The sequence below is a fragment of the Oncorhynchus gorbuscha genome, linkage group LG17 (genome assembly GCF_021184085.1).
Source record: "Oncorhynchus gorbuscha isolate QuinsamMale2020 ecotype Even-year linkage group LG17, OgorEven_v1.0, whole genome shotgun sequence".
Classification (NCBI taxonomy): domain Eukaryota; kingdom Metazoa; phylum Chordata; class Actinopteri; order Salmoniformes; family Salmonidae; genus Oncorhynchus; species Oncorhynchus gorbuscha.
In genome coordinates, this window is record NC_060189.1 from 20,506,327 (window position 1) to 20,522,999 (window position 16,673).

At 41.7% G+C, this 16,673-nt stretch overlaps 1 protein-coding gene across 3 annotated transcripts in view; it reads right to left on the reverse strand.

Annotated features, from left to right (window-relative positions):
• LOC124001970 (runt-related transcription factor 3-like) overlaps positions 1-16,673 on the reverse strand; it is a 93,226-nt gene that overhangs the window by 74,748 nt on the left and 1,805 nt on the right. The gene's annotated exons all lie outside the window — the stretch shown is intronic.

Sequence of the window (16,673 nt, forward strand, 5' to 3'; positions counted from 1 at the left end):
TGTGTTGGTGTTTGACAGTATGGGGGAGAAGGGGAGAATAAATGATTCATCACCACTGCCAGGGAGGATGGTTTACAACACAGTATTTTTAGACAAGTCAGCATTTACCCCAAATGTGGGTTTTCCTGGACTGTTATAAAATCAACAGGAGGCCATCTGTGACCTTTTACTGACTATTACACTAAGGACAGACAGGATGGAGAGGGAGAGAATGACATGGTCATCATGTTGACAGACCGTACAGTACTTCTCTCTGACTCAGCACACAGAGATACTCAGTCAGCTGTCTGGACATGTGTGTGTCTGTATGTGTGTGTGTGGAGAGGGCTGCGTGTGTGATGTGTGTGTGCAGCGTCCGTGTGTGATGGGTGTGTGCGACGTGCGTGATTGTCCGTGTCCTGTCTGTGAGAAGAGTTTCAGAGCCAGATGGAGTGACCTAGCACTAGACAGAGAAGGGAGAGAGAATGGGAAGGGATATAGGGACCACTTCTGCTCCATAGCTAGGGGTGGGGGGTGGGGGGGTGGGGGGGTATTCCCCCGTGTAGGGCTTTCTGCTGAGGGATTACAGAACTGAGCAGCTGGAGAGAAGGTACAGATCCACACCAAGGTTACCTCAGGTCAGTCTTATAGGGGGAAAATACTTCTTCTTACATAGTTTTTTTGTAGCATTCTTTTCATTCTTAGTATTCTTGTCATGTTCACTATCAATAAAGCAATTGTACACGAGAGGGCAAGCTAAACAACTTTTTTAGCACGGTTGTGCTGCATTCATACTGTAGGTACGAGGCTGAACTGAGTACCGTAAATCAGCACAACCATGCTAAAAAGTTTTTTGTCGTTTTGCACAACCTTGAGGGTTGCCAATTTTTTTTATTTTGATAAATGTATTCATAGGCTACTGTTTCATTCCTCAGCCTAGTCCCGACACATCTACACATTTGTTTGCTAGTCAAGCTGGCTGGCCATTCATTCTATCGGTTAGGTTGCCAGAGATGCGACCCAGTCTATATCCAGTAGTTCAATCTAAATGTTCCGTTGCCATGCGGGCTGGCAACATTCTTATCTCTTGCTTGCTAGCTAGCCAACTACTGCTAACACAGTTGCGTCAAACCGTGCAGCTAGAATAACAGAAAAGTAGCTGCATTTCATTTAGTTTTTTTAAACACTTTTTTCTAGTTGACAATTCTTTGTATACATCCATAAAAATGATGCTGATTCATGATTTCGACTGGCTGAGAAAAGATGTCCAAAATTGAATCCATGTTGCAAATATCGAGAGACAGACAGCAAACGTTTGTACAAACCACCAACCAAATGTTAGGCTAGAAGCAAGGGGAAATAATGTTTCCATGCCTTTCACAGTGGAGATCCAGTAAATGAATTGGCTGGCTTGGCTGATGGGACAGTGAATGAGCAGGGATTCCTCAGATGGAACAGAAAACAAGATTCCCATTTTTCCGTCATCGGCTTACCTGTGCTAAACTGAGTTTTTAGTATGGCTTAGAATGCGTCTCAACACACTGTTAGTTTTGACTAACCCGTTGTAGAATGGCCTTTTCAGTATTGAGTTTCAGTATACAAACGTTGTTCATTTTTAGCTACCCATTTGACAAAACACTGCGCCTCGCTATGGTATCTACATACTATACAAGTAGAAATTCCCCAAGTCCTGTGACTGGTAAAATACATTGACCACCAACACTGAATTGACTGGCATTTGCTTGAAGACATTAATGTAAAAGCCAAATCCCTTATATCTGCCAAATATAGTCTTAAAGTACAGTACATTAAAGAGGGTTCAGTTCACAGAGGACAGTTTCACTATGACTAATATTGTGTCCAAAAAGTCAAGAAGTAAATATTCCCATTTCTGAAATGTTCGTCTCTTGAAATAACTTTTTATACTTTTTTGGGCAGGTTGTCACATCCCTAAATCATGTGTTTCATTGCACCAAAGACAATTAACTAAACGTAAACAACTTGAGATATTTCTTTGAAAAACCGAGAAAAAAGTATAAAAAACAATTTCATAGCCTACAGCTTCTATATCCTATCATTATCTGCATTTTTCCTCCACCGTAATTAACTTTTTTTTATTGCTTTTGGGAAGAGGGATGGGCGACGTTTTGAGCAAGATTAAAGATTTCTTGTAATGAAGGGAAAAAAGGCTTCAGTCTTAACGTTCAGTTTGACCTGTTTTTTGCTGTTGAATTGCTCCATGTCTCCACATTAAAACCAGATGACCAGATGTGTGTCATACTGTACATAAGGCAACTGAAATGAGCTGAATGTGAAAATAAACTAAAAGCCGCAATAGTTGTCATACACTATCCTAAATGGGCTGATTTGTCTTTATGTTGTGGCTACAGATAGGATGTTTTTCAAACCATCTGTTTAACGGTATTCACTAAGCATGCAGGGAGGGGGTCATGCCTTCTGAAAAGCAACAACATGCTCTAGAAGTTTCAAATTCAGGTCATATGGACTCCAATTATTGTCTCGGTTTGTTTAATCTCTTCACAAGATAGCCTTACAAACTACATATAATGAATTTATATTCAAGAAGTATCTTCATTTTCACTCTTTAATTTCCTTTAAATTAGTTGTTGGTTATGATCTAATTTCTCCTTCACTAGCCCAACACTTCTAACTAGGGACTTGTTTGAGAAATGTTGAAATCATAGTTAATTACACGGTAATAATGACATGGCAATTAAGACTTAATAGTACTTATATCATCTTCCTGTAACTTAATTATTGCCACACTTAGGTCACTATGCCATAATCACTGGTGGTATTAGACTGTTGCTTGTCCCTAAATGTCAGCTGCCTCATTGCATGAAACCAGCTGTAGCTTAGGGCATATGTTATACAACTGCATAATAAGTGAAATAAAACATTAACAACCTGGGTTCGTTCATAATTCAACTGTCTCTCAGACGAAAGGGATGAGGTCATGAAGAGCACGATAGTAATGATGTGGATTTAACCAGCAGCATCATAAGGGTCTAATGAAATATTATCAGCTCATAAGAGAAGGTGATTAAACGTAAAGAAATGATTCGTCTGAATATAGCAGCCATATATAGTAGATGGGAGACTTTAAAATATCAAATAAAAAACGATATTGTGATCAGTTCTATCGCATTATCCAGTTATCCACATATTGTCGTCGTCTGAATAATTTCCTGCCTGCTTGCTAGTGTTCCTGTTCCGATATTTATTTTCCACATCGAAGGGTCCCAGTTTAAATAACTTGTCTAGACGTTATAAATTGCGCTGACATCCCAGTGCATTGTATCATGACAGACTTGAACATTTGTGTCTCTCACCATACCAATTATTTCATTCTGTAATTATTATGGAAGGGTATAATACATATTTTCTCCTTTTTGTTCGTCTGAGGGTGGTGTGGTAATGTATTTAGCATACATTCACAGCGTTCAGTCTCCTCAGAACTGCCATAGACAATCAGAGAGCTGCTCGTAACGTGCAGTCTAACTCTGGATGAACTGTGCTAAAGGGGCTGAGACTCCACATACAGCTTTCTTCATTCTTCATCCAGTCGGTCACAATGGCCCACTGGCCAGGAACCAGCATCAGATCATATTCACAGTACACACCAGCCATGCAATGCAAAGTCTATCTTTAGTTTGGTTTCCAGATTCATTTCAGAAACATGTTGGTCACCCCTCCAGTGATGTTTGTTGATGGAAATATAAGTTGTTCGCCTTTCCAAAATATTTACTTGTCCAAACAAAAGATATTCTTCAGCTGTCCCCATTCGAGAACACTTTGAAGAACCCTATTTGGTTCAAGGTAGAACCCTATTGCGTTCCATGTAGAACCCTTTCCACAGAACCCAAAAGGGTTCAACTTGGAGCCTTGTGGTTGCTGGTTGACCACCAGAAAATGTTATTTACTACAACACTTAGCACAACTTTAACCTCGACCAACATTATATAGAGTTTAACATGCTCAGCCAAACAATTTAGGGGAGATGGGGTTTGGGGGTTGATTGACCACAAAATCAGCAAATGTCTCCTCCCTTCCTCTACCTGGAAGACATCTTGTTGGCGAACCCTGAAGGCATTTCCCATCAATGGGTATTGACAGACAGTGAAAACGATGAGACAGTCCAAAAAGTAAATAAGTACCTCAAACGTTTACAACACTAATCAAGTCCAGAGCGTTGCTCCCATCCAATATGCCCTCAGAGTTTTATAAATAGATATTATACTCGGCTAAATTGGAGACAGGATTCCGCTACTCGGTGGCCGTTGTGAGTTTTTCATTATTTGCCTAGCTTTCGAATATTGAAACTCTTAATATCTGGTTACAGATTTCAGCTCACTCAGCCAATCTCCATGTTTTGGCTTTGAAGGCCTGACGCTCGGCAGAAAGGCTTTGACTGGCTTCCAATTAAGTATATTATTCATTTAGGAGGGAGGAAAAAACACACCACATGTCTAAGTGATTAATAAATTCCCCAGGGGCCATTCTTCCTCACTGCAGATTTCTACACTTTCGATAGTAAGCTACTGTCTAGTAACTTATGACACTGCCACAATAACTTTGTTGTAATGTTTTTGGCATCAAAGATCTGATCCTTACGTTAAATTCATCTTGAGGATTTTCTGTAATGTTAAAGAATTCATTTGAGGGTTTTACCCAAAGTTTCTCACACAATTCTAACAGTCATGACTCCTTCAGCTTTTAATTTCCGAGTTGTAGAACTAACCAGACCACCTCCCAGAATCCACCAAAATAACCCCACTACTACCGTGGCGAGGCATTGTACATTTTTTCTCACACAGAAATTAACTTTCATTCATACAGTGCAACAAGCCAAACATATAAAACCATTCCCACCCTAATAAACTGGGGCCTTTTTTCTGACACAAAGGAATTGGCTCCCCTGAGCGTTACAGTCTAAACGTCCTCCTGTCTAAAGGGCCTGCTGGGAAAACAAGCTTCCCAACTAGGAGGAAAAGTAGTCAGGGAACCAAACCAAGTATATGACCCAGTGCCTATGCCCAATCCGACTCACTGTAAACTAGGTACATCACCTGGCTCAAACACTGAATACATCCAAAGTGGAAGGTTTGTAAATAAGTACCTCCAGTATTTATGCTGCAGTAGTTTATGTGTCGGGGGGCTAGGGTCAGTTTGTTGTATCTGGAGTACTTCTCCTGTCCTATTCGGTGTCCTGTGTGAATCTAAGTGTGCATTCTCTAATTCTCTCCTTCTCTCTTTCTTTCTCTCTCTCGGAGGACCTGAGCCCTAGGACCATGCCCCAGGACTACCTGACATGATGACTCCTTGCTGTCCCCAGTCCACCTGACCGTGCTGCTGCTCCAGTTTCAACTGTTCTGCCTTATTATTATTGGACCATGCTGGTCATTTATGAACATTTGAACATCTTGGCCATGTTCTGTTATAATCTCCACCCGGCACAGCCAGAAGAGGACTTGCCACCCCACATAGCCTGGTTCCTCTCTAGGTTTCTTCCTAGGTTTTGGCCTTTCTAGGGAGTTTTTTCTAGCCACCGTGCTTCTACACCTGCATTGCTTGCTGTTTGGGGTTTTAGGCTGGGTTTCTGTACAGCACTTTGAGATATCAGCTGATGTATGAAGGGCTTTATAAATACATTTGATTTGATTTGTAAACTAATAAAAGTCAATAAAGAAAGTGAGTGTGGGCTTTTTTCCCCTACTCGTATTAACAAGATTTCCAGAATTTGAGATACCAAGCTATTAATGTTAGTTCTGTGAGTATTTAGCATACCTCAGATGGTTATATCTCCAGTAATGGTTGGATGCTTGGTGTGTCTCTGGATAACAGGTCTGTTGTGAGAGAGGAGCAGAGAGAGAGGAGCAGGTGTAACCTCATTGTGGTTATTATTGGAGAACGACACAAGCTGTTCGTCTGTATCAGATTAGCGCCTTTAGAGAGCCTCTCCATCTCGCACACTTACACTCAGCCATAGTGTACTAACTGACCTAGTATTATAAATACCGTACGAGCTTCAGTGTCCCTCTCTCACTTCCCTTCGCTCTTTTCTCTCTCTTTTCTCTCTCCCCTTCTCTGTGCTACAGGAGTGAGGTTTTTGAGGTGAAGCACATTCTTTTCTCACGCAAAGCGCATCAGATGTTGCACATCACATGCTCATATGTGTTCACTTCTCAGCTTGAGATATGCTGCTGCTTAATGTGATGGAACTAAGAATATCATTCTATACTTGCTTGTGGACAGGGTTTCTGCGTGTGCTTTTATTTATATATTCAGAACATTTCTGAACACATTAATCAATGTGTAAGCTATAGAGGATCTCTCTTGAGTTGCTAATCAATAGAGATAGATATTGAAACAATTCTGAAGAACTTTTGATGTTGACAATTTTCTGAACTAGTCAAGTTGAAAAGTTAATGACTTCTGATAAGATGTATACAGTGCATTTGGAAAGTATTCAGACCCCTTGACTTTTTCCATATTTTTTTTTTGTTGCAGCCTAAAATTGATCAAATATGTCAATCAATCTAAACACAACACCCCAGGTATTTAGACATTTTTGCTAACGTATTATTATTATTATTTTTTGATCACATTTGCATAAGTATTCAGACCCTTTACTCAGTACTTTGTTGAAGTAACTTTGGCAGCGATTAAGTGGCTGGGCCACTCAAGGACATTTAGAGACTTGTCCTGAAGCCACTCCTGCATTGTCTTGGTAGTGTGCCTAGTTCCTGTTGGAAGGTGAACCTTCGCCTCAGTCTGAAGTCCTGAGTGTTCTGAAGCAGCTTTTCCATCGAGGATCTCTTTGTACTTTGCTCCGTTCATCTTTCCCTCGATCCTGACTAGTCTCCCAGTCCCTGCCGCTGGAAAACATCTCCACAGTATGATGCTGCCACCCCCATCTTCACCGTAGGGATGGTGTCAGGTTTCCTCCAGAGATGTCTCTTGGCATTCCGCCAAATAATTCAATCTTAGTTTCATCATACTAATTCTTGTTTCTCTTGTTTCTCATGGTATAGTTCCCTTAAGGAAAAGCACCTTTAGTCAATCTGTGAGAGCTTCCCATGTTTGGAATACACTGCCATCAGACACACATAACTGCACCACCGATCACACTTTCACAAAAAACATGAAGACATGGCTAAAGGCCAATCAGACATAATCCCTAGTTGTGTATTGCCACTTTCCATGTTGTCTGTTGTCTGTAGCTTGTGAGGTGTGGAAACACTGTTGCTTTTATGGATTTTTTTCTTGTTGCTTTTTGTCCTATGTTTCTCTGTCTGCATGCTACGTCCTGCTTGTCCTATGTTGTTCTGTCTGCATGCTACGTCCTGTTTGTCCTATGTTGTTCTGTCTGCATGCTACGTCCTGTTTGTCCTATGTTGTTCTGTCTGCATGCTACGTCCTGCTTGTCCTATGTTGTTCTGTCTGCATGCTACGTCCTGCTTGTCCTATGTTGCTCTGTCTGCATGCTACGTCCTGCTTGTCCTATGTTGCTCTGTCTGCATGCTACGTCCTGCTTGTCCTATGTTGCTCTGTCTGCATGCTACGTCCTGCTTGTCCTATGTTGTTCTGTCTGCATGCTACGTCCTGCTTGTCCTATGTTGCTCTGTCTGCATGCTACGTCCTGCTTGTCCTATGTTGCTCTGTCTGCATGCTACGTCCTGCTTGTCCTATGTTGCTCTGTCTGCATGCTACGTCCTGCTTGTCCTATGTTGCTCTGTCTGCATGCTACGTCCTGCTTGTCCTATGTTGCTCTGACTGCATGCTACGTCCTGCTTGTCCTATGTTGCTCTGACTGCATGCTACGTCCTGCTTGTCCTATGTTGCTCTGACTGTGCTCACTGCTCATTGATTTTCTGTATTGTTATTGTAATTATTTTGAATAACCTGCCCAGGGACTGCGGTTGAAAATGAGCCTGGTGGCTAAAACCGTCACTTTTACTGAAATGTTGATTAATGTGCACTATCCTTGTAAAAATACAAATAAACTCAACTCAACTCAACTCATGGTCTGAGAGTCCTTTGGGTGCCTTTTGGCAAACTCCAAGCGAGCTGTCATGTGTCTTTTACTGAGGAGTGGCTTCCCTCTGGCCACTCTACCATAAAGGCCTGATTGGTGGAGTGCTGCAGAGATGGTTGTCCTTCTGGAAGGTTCTTCCATCTCCACAGACGAACTCTGGAGCTCTGTCAGAATGATCATCGGGTTCTTGGTCACTTCTGTGGAAAGGTGACCAAGGCCCTTCTCCCCCGAGTGCTAAGCATGGATGGGCGGCCAGGTCTCGGAAGATTCTTTGTGGTTCTTGGGGACCTTCAATGCTGCAGACATTTTTGATACCCTTCCCCAGATCTGTGCATTGACACAATCCTGTCTCGGAGCTCTACGGACAATTCCTTCAACCTCATGGCTTGGTTTTTGTTCTGACATGCACTGTCAACTGTGGGACCTTATATAGACAGGTGCGTGCCTTGTCAAATCATGTCCAATCAATTGAATTTACCACAGGTGGACTCAAGATGTAGAAACATCTCAAGGATGATCAATGGAAACAGGATGCACCTGAGCTCAATTTCGAGTCTCATAGCAAAGGGTCTGAATGCTTGTGTAAATAAGGTGTTTCAGTTTTTTTTAATACATTTGCCAAAATGTCAAAGAACCTGTTTTCGCTTTGTCATTGTGGGGTTTGTGTGTAGATTGATGAGAAAAAAACATGTCTTTAATACATTTTAGAGTAAGGGTTTAATGTAAAAACAATGTGGAAAAAGGGAAGGGGTCTGAATACTTTCGGAATGCACTGTACAGCCACATTTCCATTTAGGATTCATGTATCATAGGATTAAAGTCAGGACTTGGAAGCATAAAGTTATCCACAAACATTAAGCAGTCTCCTTGATTTTTTCAAACCGTTCCTCCTAATTACAGTTTGATTTCAATCAAAAAAAATAAGATCTTGGCCAAATTGCTACGCCTGTGTAATGCAAGTTGTTAAACTAACCGCCAGAGTATTTTGCTTACATGAGGTAGTCTTTATTTGAAATGCTTTCAAATTGAACTGGAGGATTTAATGACTTTTGGCCTTTGTTCTGTTACAGTTTGGTTTCATTTTCTAGACTGAACGAATTGTAAAAGGATATTGCATATTCACTAATGATTTCCAATGGAGATTACAGCTTTAAATGTTCTCTTTGTTTCCAGCCTATCTTTCGCATGCACATCAGTTTCCCTTCTCGCTACAGTGATACTTCTGAAAAACTAAATCAAGCATCCGAATCGCATTACAAAAGAACCCTACTAAGTATGAGATCTGATCCCAAGTCAGATCTTATTCAGACATTAGAGAGTAACATGTTAATACTTGAATGGAGGATAATCAACCAACAACTACAACCTCACGACTGCATGATAATCAACCAACAACTACAACCTCACGACTGCATGATAATCAACCAACAACTACAACCTCACGACTGCATGATAATCAACCAACAACTACAACCTCACGACTGCATGATAATCAACCAACAACTACAACCTCACGACTGCATGATAATCAACCAACAACTACAACCTCACACTGCATGATAATCAACCAACAACTACAACCTCACGCATGATAATCAACCAACAACTACAACCTCACGACTGCATGATAATCAACCAACAACTACAACCTCACGACTGCATGATAATCAACCAACAACTACAACCTCACGACTGCATGATAATCAACCAACAACTACAACCTCACGACTGCATGATAATCAACCAACAACTACAACCTCACGCATGATAATCAACCAACAACTACAACCTCACGACTGCATGATAATCAACCAACAACTACAACCTCACGACTGCATGATAATCAACCAACAACTATGATAATCAACCAACAACTCAACCTCACGACTGCATGATAATCAACCAACAACTACAACCTCACGACTGCATGATAATCAACCAACAACTACAACCTCACGACTGCATGATAATCAACCAACAACTACAACCTCACAACCAACAACTACTGCATGATAATCAACCAACAACTACAACCTCACGACTGCATGATAATCAACCAACAACTATAATCAACCAACAACTACAACCTCACGACTGCATGATAATCAACCAACAACTACAACCTCACGACTGCATGATAATCAACCAACAACTACAACAACTCAACCTCACGACTGCATGATAATCAACCAACAACTACAACCTCACGACTGCATGATAATCAACCAACAACTACAACCTCACGACTGCATGATAATCAACCAACAACTACAACCTCACGACTGCATGATAATCAACCAACAACTACAACCTCACGACTGCATGATAATCAACCAACAACTACAACCTCACGACTGCATGATAATCAACCAACAACTACAACCTCACGCTGCATGATAATCAACCAACAACTACAACCTCACGACTGCATGATAATCAACCAACAACTACAACCTCACGACTGCATGATAATCAACCAACAACTACAACCTCAACCTCAGACTGCATGATAATCAACCAACAACTACAACCTCACGACTGCATGATAATCAACCAACAACTACAACCTCACGACTGCATGATAATCAACCAACAACTACAACCTCACGACTGCATGATAATCAACCAACAACTACAACCAACAACTACAACCTCACGACTGCATGATAATCAACCAACAACTACAACCTCAATCAACCAACAACTACAACCTCACTGCATGATAATCAACCAACAACTACAACCTCACGACTGCATGATAATCAACCAACAACTACAACCTCACGACTGCATGATAATCAACCAACAACTACAACCTCACGACTGCATGATAATCAACCAACAACTACAACCTCACGACTGCATGATAATCAACCAACAACTACAACCTCACGACTGCATGATAATCAACCAACAACTACAACCTCACGACTGCATGATAATAAACCAACAACTACAACCTCACGACTGCATGATAATCAACCAACAACTACAACCTCACGACTGCATGATAATCAACCAACAACTACAACCTCACGACTGCATGATAATCAACCAACAACTACAACCTCACGACTGCATGATAATCAACAATGAAGAGATGAGAGGGATGCAGAAAGAGAGGAGGAATGAGAGAGAGGGCATACTTAGTGATGCAGAGATAGAGGACGAAGGAGAGAGAGAGAAAGATATGGTGCAGAGATGCGGCTTTGTCAAGAGGAAACTATAAATGACTGAGTAGCTGTCTGAGCTGTGAGAACACTAGAACACCATCCTCTGTCACTCTGCTCACTGTACTGTGGTTCCAGTAGGGATATCAGAGGCTTGTTTTCATATGAGCGGCAGATGGGAGTGTGTGTGTGTGTGTGTGTGTGTGTGTGTGTGTGTGTGTGTGTGTGTGTGTGTGTGTGTGTGTGTGTGTGTGTGTGTGTGTGTGTGTGTGTGTGTGTGTGTGTGTGTGTGTGTGTGTGTGTGTGTGTGTGTGTGTGTGTGTGTGTAAATGTGTGTGTGTGTGTAAATGTGTGTGAGTTTGTGTGGGTAGCGGGGGAACCGGGGCTCCAGAAATATTAAGATATATTCTGCAAACAATTAGGAGCTGGTAGTACTTCTCCTGTGGCTGTCTCTAATTAACACAACAACCAGGCCTCAATAAAGTGGAGATTTTTTTGCCATTTTTTGTTGTAGCAGAAACAGTGGGAACCAATCTCCCAGACCTCCTCAGATTAATGGCTCAGTGACTCTCACAGCGACGTGCTCTCGTTAAAATGGCATGTTAGGGACTTTTTAGATTGATAGCAAAATAATATGAATCAAATTTTGAAGCAGCAAAGAAGAGAGGAAACTATGTAATACTTACACTCCCCTGCTTACACTTCCCTATTTACACTCCCCTACTTACACTCCCCTACTTACACTGCCCTACTTACACTTCCCTACTTACACTCCCCTACTTACACTCCCCTACTTACACTCCCCTACTTACACTCCCCTACTTACACTTCCCTACTTACACTCCCCTACTTACACTCCCCTACTTACACTCCCCTACTTACACTCCCCTGCTTACACTGCTCTACTTACACTTCCCTACTTACACTCCCCTACTTACACTCCCCTACTTACACTCCCCTACTTACACTTCCCTACTTACACTCCCTTCTTACACTTCCCTACTAACACACCCCTACTTACACTCCCCTACTTACACTCCCCTACTAACACTCCCTGCTTACACTTCCCTACTAACACACCCCTACTTACACTTCCCTACTTACACTCCCTGCTTACACTTCCCTACTAACACACCCCTACTTACACTCCCCTACTTACACTCCCCTACTTACACTCCCCTACTTACATAGCCCCTACTTACACTCCCCTACTTACATAGCCCCTACTTACACTCCCCTACTTACACTCCACTACTTACATAACCCCTACTTACATAGTCCCTACTTACACTCCCCTACTTACACTCCCCTACTTACATAGTCCCTACTTACACACCCCTACTTACATATCCCCTACTTACCCTCCCCTACTTACATAGCCCCTACTTACACTCCCCTACTTACACTCCACTACTTACATAACCCCTACTTACATAGTCCCTACTTACACTCCCCTACTTACACTCCCCTACTTACACTCCCCTGCTTACACTGCTCTACTTACACTTCCCTACTTACACTCCCCTACTTACACTCCCCTACTTACACTCCCCTACTTACACTTCCCTACTTACACTCCCTGCTTACACTTCCCTACTAACACACCCCTACTTACACTCCCCTACTTACACTCCCCTACTAACACTCCCTGCTTACACTTCCCTACTAACACACCCCTACTTACACTTCCCTACTTACACTCCCTGCTTACACTTCCCTACTAACACACCCCTACTTACACTCCCCTACTTACACTCCCCTACTTACATAGCCCCTACTTACATAGCCCCTACTTACACTCCCCTACTTACACTCCACTACTTACATAACCCCTACTTACATAGTCCCTACTTACACTCCCCTACTTACACTCCCCTACTTACATATCCCCTACTTACCCTCCCCTACTTACATATCCCCTACTTACCCTCCCCTACTTACATATCCCCTACTTACACTCCCCTACTTACACTCCACTACTTACATAACCCCTACTTACATAGTCCCTACTTACACTCCCCTACTTACACTCCCCTACTTACATAGTCCCTACTTACATAGCCCCTACTTACACTCCCTTACTTACACGCCCCTACATACAGTTGAAGTCGGAAGTTTACATACATCTTAGCCAAATACATTTAAACTCAGTCTTCCACAATGCCAACATTTAGTCCTAGTAAAAATTCCCTGTCTTAGGTCAGTTAGGATCACCACTTTATATCACGAATGTGAAATGTCAGAATAATAGTAGAGAGAATTATTTATTTCAACTTTTATTTCTTTCATCACATTCCCAGTGGATTAGAAGTTGACATACACTCAATTAGTATTTGGTAGAATTGCCTTTAAATTGTTCAACTTGGGTCAAACATTTCGGGTAGCCTTCCACAAGCTTCCCACAATAAGTTGGGTGAATTTTGGCTCATTCCTCCTGACAGAGCTGGTGTAACTGAGTCAGGTTTGTAGGCCTCCTTGCTCACACACACTTTTTCAGTTCTGCCCACAAATTTTCTATAGGATTGAGGTCAGGGCTTTGTGATGGCCACTCCAATACCGTGACTTTGTTGTCCTTATGCCATTTTGCCACAACTTTGGAAGTATGCTTGGGGTCATTGTCCATTTGGAAGACCCATTTGCGACAAAGCTTTAACTTCCAGACTGATGTCTTGAGATGTTACTTCAATATATCCACATGATTTTCCTCCCTCATGATGCCATCTATTTTGTGAAGTGCACCAGTCCCTCATGCAGCAAAGAACCCCCACAACATGATGCTGCCACCCCCGTGCTTCACAAATGGGATGGTGGACTACCTGACATGAGGACTCCTTGCTGTCCCCAGTCCACCTGGCCATGCTCCTGCTCCAGTTTCAACTGTTCTGCCTTACTATTATTCAACCATGCTGGTCATTTATGAACATTTGAACATCTTGGCCACGTTCTGTTATAATCTCCACCTGGCACAGCCAGAAGAGGACTGGCCACCCCACATATGCTCTCTCTAATTCTCTCTTTCTTTCTCTCTCTCGGAGGACCTGAGCCCTAGGACCGTGCCCCAGGACTACCTGACATGATGGCTCCTTGCTGTCCCCAGTCCATCTGACTGTGCTGCTGCTCCAGTTTCAACTATTCTGCCTTATTATTATTTGACCATGCTGGTCATTTATGAACATTTGAACATCTTGGTCATGTTCTGTTATAATCTCTACCCGGCACAGCCAGAAGAGGACTGGCCACCCCACATAGCCCGGTTCCTCTCTAGGTTTCTTCCTAGGTTTTGGCCTTTCTAGGGAGTTTTTCCTAGCCACCGTGCTTTTACACCTGCATTGTTTGCTGTTTGGGGTTTTAGGCTGGGTTTCTGTACAGCACTTTGAGATATCAGCTGATGTACGAAGGGCTATATAAATAAATTTGATTTGATTTGATTTGATTTGTTCTCTGGCTAGCAAGCATTCCCCTTTTTCCTCCAAACATAACAATGATCTTTGTCCCCATGTGCAGTTACAACCGTAGCCTGGCTTTTTTATGGAGGTTTTGGAGCAGTTGCTTCTTCCTTGCTGAGTGGCCTTTCAGGTTATGTCGATATAGGACTCGTTTTACTGTGGACGTTATAGATACTTTTGTACCTGTTTCCTCCAGCATCTTAACAAGGTCCTTTGCTGTTGTTCTGGGATGATTTGCACTTTTTGCACCAAAGTACGTTCATCCCTAGGATACAGAACGCGTCTCCTTCCTGGGGCGGTATGACGGCTGCGTGGTCCCATGGTGTTTATACTTGCATACTATTGATTGTACAGATGAACGTGGTACCTTCAGGTGTTTGGAAATTGCTCCCAAGGATGACCGAGACCTGTGGAGGTCTACAATGTTTTTCTGAGGTCTTGGCTGATTTATTTTGATTTCCCCTTGGTGTCAAGCAAAGAGGCACTGGGTTTGAAGGTATATCTTGAAATATATTCACAGGTACACCTCCAATTGACTCAAATGATGTCAATTAGCCTTTCAGAAGCCATGACATTTTCAACTTTGTGTATGTAAAATTCTGATCCACTGGAATTGTGATACAGTGAATTATAAGTGAAATAATCTGTCTGTAAACAATTGTTGGAAAAATTCCTTGTGTCATGCACGGACTTGCCAATACTATAGTTTGTTTACAATAAATTTGTGGAGTGGTTGAAAACGAGTTTTAATGACTACAACCTAAGTGTATGTAAACTTCCGACTTCAACTGTATTTATTTGGACGGTGAAGCTAAAGCTTTTAATTTGGCTCTATACTCAAGCATTTTGGATTGTAGAGCAGAGTTCTATGTGAGGCGACAGTACAGAATGTCACCTTTTATTTGAGGGTATTTTTATACATATTCTTTTAGCGTTTAGAAATGAAAGCACTTTATGTATCTCGTCCCCCCATTTGAAAGTGTCATATGTATTTGGACAAATTCACTTACAGGGCATTAAATGCATTTTGTCCTATCCTAGCATGCAATGAAGGTTAAGCTTGTGACTTTACAAAATTGTTGGATGCAATTTCAGTTTGTTTTGGTTGTGTTTTAGTTTATCTTGTGCCCAAAATAAATTAATGAGAAATAATGTATTATGTCATTTTGGAGTCACTTTTATTGTAAATAATAATAGAATATGTTTCTGAATACTTTTACATTGATGTGAATGCTACCATTATTATGGATAATCATGAATAAATTGTGAATAATAATGAGTGAGAAAGTTACAGATGCATAATTATCATGCTCCCAAGAAAACCCTAACCTCCATTGTTATTGGTAATGGTGAGAGACTTTGCGTGCTAGGAATGTGCAACCAAATACTGAACTTCTGACTAAATGTAATACACTATAAGTGAATTTGTCCCAATACTTATGACACCTTCAAATGGAGGGAGTAGATTCACAAAGTGCTTTCTAAATGGTAAAACAGAGTTGTATTAAAACATCCTGAAATAAAAGTTGACATTCTGTACTGTTGCCTCATATAAAGCATTTGATCTCAAATCTAAAATGCTGGAATATAGAACCAAATTAAGTTTTAGCCCCACTGTCCAAATAAATACGTAGGGGAGTGTATGTAGGGGAGTGTAAATAGGGGAGTGTAAGTAAGGGAGTGTATGTAGGGGAGTGTAAATAGGGGAGTGTAAGTAACGGAGTGTATGTAGGGGAGTGTATGTAGGGGAGTGTAAATAGGGGAGTGTAAGTAAGGGAGTGTATGTAGGGGAGTGTAAATAGGGGAGTGTAAGTATGGGAGTGTATGTAGGGGAGTGTAAATAGGGGAGTGTAAGTAAGGGAGTGTATGTAGGGGAGTGTAAATAGGGGAGTGTAAGTAAGGGAGTGTATGTAGGGGAGTGTAAATAGGGGAGTGTAAGTAAGGGCGTGTATGTAGGGGAGTGTAAATAGGGGAGTGTAAGTAAGGGAGTGTATGTTTTGGTTGTCATAGCAGAATATC